This window comes from Chlorocebus sabaeus, chromosome 21 (genome assembly GCF_047675955.1).
Source record: "Chlorocebus sabaeus isolate Y175 chromosome 21, mChlSab1.0.hap1, whole genome shotgun sequence".
Taxonomy (NCBI): domain Eukaryota; kingdom Metazoa; phylum Chordata; class Mammalia; order Primates; family Cercopithecidae; genus Chlorocebus; species Chlorocebus sabaeus.
In genome coordinates, this window is record NC_132924.1 from 27,434,609 (window position 1) to 27,439,842 (window position 5,234).

The 5,234-nt window shown below is 39.8% G+C and overlaps 1 non-coding gene across 1 annotated transcript; it reads left to right on the plus strand.

Annotated features, from left to right (window-relative positions):
• The first annotated feature begins 4,685 nt into the window (after positions 1-4,685).
• LOC119626381 (U6 spliceosomal RNA) lies at positions 4,686-4,788 on the plus strand. Its single transcript, XR_005242550.1, has one exon. It is a non-coding gene; the product is annotated as a U6 spliceosomal RNA (small nuclear RNA).
• Positions 4,789-5,234: the final 446 nt, after the last annotated feature.

Sequence of the window (5,234 nt, forward strand, 5' to 3'; positions counted from 1 at the left end):
GGCCCTGGTTCTACTAGTTTTGCATTTCTGAACTTTTACAGCACTTTCATTCTGGCAATTAAACATGGTTTCTTACACTGATATTTCCACCTGTGCTTTCAACTTCAAGATTATATTTTCACTGACAGCAGTAAATCTTTTTCTCTTCTTTTTCCTGCCTTGTAGTTCACAACATAAGAGTAAAACAAGGGATTCTTTTCATTAATTCACTTCTTCAACAATATTTATAAAGAACTTTCTGTATATGAGGAATGGTGCTTGGGTCAGGTCACCAAAATGAGCCATTTGTGGCTCAGACAAATGAATAACTTTACTCTTCAGCCCTGTCTATTCAAACGTCCTATCCCTGAAAAGCAGAATTAAACCAATTAAGGCCTTGTGGGTCTGAGGCACATCCAAATGACACATTCTAAGATAATAAATTCACAGAACTTAGACAAAAAGACACATGAAAATGCTCAGTGTGTCCCTGGGTATGAGAGAGGACACAGAACTGGGCCGGGAATCTGAAAACCTGAGCTTTGGCTCCAGTTCTGCTACAGCTTGTTTCGTGACAATGACAATACACTCCGCTACTCTGAGTAGCTGGTGTCTGAAAAGTCAGGATGATGGAGAAGACCTTCTCTAAGTTTCCTTCCGGTTCTAAAATTTTATGAACAAATAGCAAGCTAAAATTCCTCCAATTTCTAGCCAGAAATAACAGAATGAAATTAGAAGAGTTAAAACTGAGGGTACTTGATATAATTCCCCTCAGTAAAAGCTTAGTGGATTATGGAATTGTTTTCAAAGTGGTGAGTTTAAAGCTTCCCTGATTCAAGATGGTTAAAATAAATCCTGCTAAGTTTCATGGCATATATTCTCAGCACTTCAACAAAGCTTTTGAAAACACGTGAGAAAGTAAAGGAAGGAAACAGATAAATGAACATTTTTCTTCTGGAATATCATTGTATAAAAGAATTTTATGAGTCCCCAGAAATATACAATTCTTTGCTTCTTAAACAGAAGCAAAAGAAATGAAATAATGGTAGAATAGACTTGCAAAGCACTCACTTAGAGTGACAAATTTACAAATTAACTTTTTTTTTTTCCCCCACACAGGACTGCAGCTTCACAACATCAAATGCATTTACTGTTGTGTACAGCACATGAGAATGTTAAGGAGACACGGGAGTGCACAATGTATCAACATAACAATAAGCCTAAGTGACAAAGTAGTTGAATTGCAGGAAAATATTTTTGGAGCAAAGTGGTAACAGCTGCAATAAGGCATGAGATAAATTGTGGGAGATCCATTTAGCTCAGGAGACCCAAGAGGAAAAAAGAAGCAGCAAAAGGAGGTGAACATGAGCTTACACTATGTTAAAATCCAAGGACTGGGGAAAACTCCCTGGGCAGCAGAGGAAAAGTGCCCAGGAACCAAACCAAATGCAGGAGAGCGGAGCCTGTTTGAAGGCACGTAGAGGATTTGGATCATCGAGGCAACACACAGAGAGAATTAATGAGTCAGAGCAGAGTTGGAACATATGATTCCCATAATGTTATTTTACTCTCTTTTCAAAATTCAGTATTCTTCCTTGGAAATTTGTACCATGCCCCCTAAGTGAGCTTCCATATAGCTTCACGGGAGAAACATGAATTGGTTCCAAAGAAGGAGAAGGCATGAAAATTAAAAGTAGATGTCCAAAAATGTGGCCTCAAGTGTAGACAGCTGAGAAATAAAGCAGAGGTCCGAAAGCCGCCAACTATAAGAAAATATATTCTCGAATGTACAAAACTCTGTTAACATGTAAGTGAGACAATGGTAACATTACTCCCTAATGGAATCAAATTCAAGTTTAAACAAACATCAAGGTGGTTAGGTTTTTTAAGTCAAGTCAGAAAACTCAAACAGATGACTCCCTTGGTAACAATATCTCAGATACCTTATCCATGCATTGTATTTCATATCTGCTATATTGACTTTTAGGATTTTCTATTTGTAAAATGGCCAGCATAGAATTGGGATAAGACTTCACTAAACCTTAATTGAAATATATGAAGCACGTTGGAATTGGTAGATGAATTGAAACAAATGTTCAAAAAGAATCTTACAGGAAAATAGAACTTTCTCCCTGTGCTCTGCTCGGATGAGGCTGTTTTAAAGCAGCGTGCATTGAAACCAAAACATTCTTGAACATAAGCAAAGATAGATGAAGGGATGCCATGGATGGATGCCTGCCCAAAGCACGTATCTTGCCTTACAAACTCGGTAGGTCTGGGAGAAGACACATGGGGCACAAGGCTTTTTGGCAGGACTAACACATAGAACAATAAGAATAAGCAAAGATATCCTGGAAGCATGCTGAAATACTTTATATTTGTGCTAGGTTTTTTTATGTCACAAAGTTCTTTTGTGGAAGCTATAACTGACATTTTCCATATGAGTAAACTGAGGTTTAGAGAGATTTCTAACTTAACCAACAGTGCAGAGGCTGAAAAAGAGATCTGTACCCAGGACTTGACACCAAGTTGAATGCTCTTTCCATTCTGTTGCCTTCTTTCTTAATCTGATGGAGTCTGTGGTAGAAGAGAACTGGGGCATTATTCAAGGGGTTTGAACTAACCCAGTCAAAGATGCTTGCTATGGAGTTCATGTAATTGTAAGTCAGGAAGTCTCGATCCGTACATCCAGAAATGTACTGAGGCAGGCAGGGCACGAGAAAGAATCATCTGTGTGTTCCACCCTGAGGATAGTATGTGGGTAGGAAAGGAAAAGGAAGGAATTGCACGTTTACTGAGCACCAACATGTACCAGACACTGAACTAGGTAGTTCAGATGCTATTGATTTTATTCCTGCCATAAGTAGTGGGTCTTATAGGTTCCATTTTATAGTGGAGGGAACTGAAGATCAGAGAAGTTGAGAAACATTCCCAGCATTGCTGAGCTAGAGGGCAGTGGAGCCAGGATTTAAAACGAGTGGGACTAACTTCTAAACCTCTGCTTTCCTTTATACCATATTGCCTCACAACGTGTATGCATATTTAAACTTTACGGGTTGCAAAATGCTTTCACATACCGAATTTCTCTTGATCTGAAGCACAGAGTTCATAGCTGGACCCCAGTCTTGGTAAAAGGAAAATTTGGCTGGGAAAGGAGAAGGTGCCAGTCCTTTCTGAAACCAGAATCTGAGTTTCCTTTGTGGAAGAAAGAAGCAAACTGTCATTTTAACAGGCTTCTTCTTCTCTGTTATACTTCATGACATGCTTTCTATGTAAGCAGTACCTGTCAATCACAGATTTCAGAGTTTATTACAAACAGCGGGTTGGGTCTTACGGTAAAGAGAGAACATCTCTTATGAAAGAAGGCTGTATCATTTTCTCTTCAGACCATGAGGACTGAACCAAGCCCATTACAAAACAGTATCCCTGAAAGGAAAACGCCAGTGAGCATACAGTTGGAGATTGCTTTCTTCTGGGCAGGGTCAGAGAAAATAATCACGTTGAGTTTTATGACCCAGCTTGGAATTGTTAATTTACCAAATACTCATGAATAAGCAAAGAGAGAACTTCTTGTCTTCTGGCTCCAAATCCTCCCTCATCCCTTCCCCTCATCTCTTACCCACATGGTATATGGTGCTCATTAAGAAAACAAAACAGTAATGAGTCAGTGATCTTCATAGATTAGATAAACAAATAGATGTTTTCCTAATACATTGGGCTAACTTATACTAGCTGCTGTTGCAATCTCAAAATATCAATGGCCTAACACAATAAAAATTTATTTCTCACTCATATCAAATGTGGACCAGATAAAGCTTTTTGGTTAGTGTTTTCTCCACATAGTGACTCAGGCATCCAGGTTTCTTCCACTTTGTGGCTCCTTCTTTTGGATTCTAATTTGCCCTGAACTTTATCCTTTGGGTTTTGTGGGAGGAAGGTGGAAGGTTCCTTATGAGAAAGACACACTGGTATGTAACTACCTTAGCCCAGCAGTGAAAAAGTCACTTCTGCTTACATTTCACTGCCTGGAACTCGTCACATGGCAAGCCTAGCTGCCAAGAAGGTGGGATATGTTGAGAGGCACTGCATAAAAAGTCTTCATTCCCTCTCCAGGGGACACAATATGGAATCCCACCAGTCCCTGCATGCAGCTCAAGCCCAGTTTTGTGGCAACGTCTGGTTCTTTTTTGCAAGCCCAGATGTAGCTCCTCTTGGTCTGGAATCCTGTGAACAAAAATGACAAATTATTGGTCCCTCTCTGCCCCCACAGTGTACACTGCTGGAGCAGGGAAAGCATAACTGCATCATAACTTTCATTCAAAAAATGGAGGCAATGATGCCACTGCTCTTGAGCCATCACAGTTGAGGAATTACTCTGGGAAGACATGTGAAGAGTTTCTATTGAGGAGAGAGAGTGTCCTTGATTATGTTCTGATTCTATTCTGTGCCAGAAGTCCGCTGTCTACCAACCTCAGGGGTCATTGGCTCCTCCTAGGAGGAGCCTCCTTGTCCATCATTCTTCTTCTCCATGTCTAAAGTGGGGGTTGGGAGGCAAGTCCTCGTTTGGAGGCCATACAACTTTTGAAGCCTGCTTCCTGCATATGGATGTTTGGAGGTCCAAGATGGATGTAAGTCTTCAACAATTGGAGGCTGCTCAGGCTTGCAGTTTCTCTAGCAATATGGTTTCCTCAAAAACTTAGTAGACAGTGCTTGCTTTGTCAGCATATAAGCTAAAATTGGAACCAGAGAAGATTAACATGGCTCTTGAGCAATGATGACATACAAATTCATGAAATATTTTGTATTTTTTTATAATAAAAAAAGCTTAGTAGACTTATAATTGATTTGCTTCCAGTGATTCCCCTCCCACTTCATTACTGTGCCCTGTGTCAGTAGCCAGACCTAAAATGCTTTCCTAGACATGGGCTTTTTACAGGGTGAACATGCTTCCTGATTTAACTAGAGATGAGGGGTTCCCTGGAACCTGGGCTTTCGATTTATTGGTCAGCCTAGTTTTCCATGTCCACATATTTCTATTTTTCCTTCGTCCCATACTTCTCCCTCTCTCAATCTCATGGCTGCTACCTTGAGGCTATCTGGAGCAATCTGTGGGAAGAACACACCTTGCAAAATATTAATAGGTTTGCTATTATTATTAAACTAGTTACTATTTATTAATAGTTTGAGAAATAACATCACTCAAGCATTTCTAAACTTTAACTTTTGTTATTTGGTTTTTCTAACCCTGACAAATT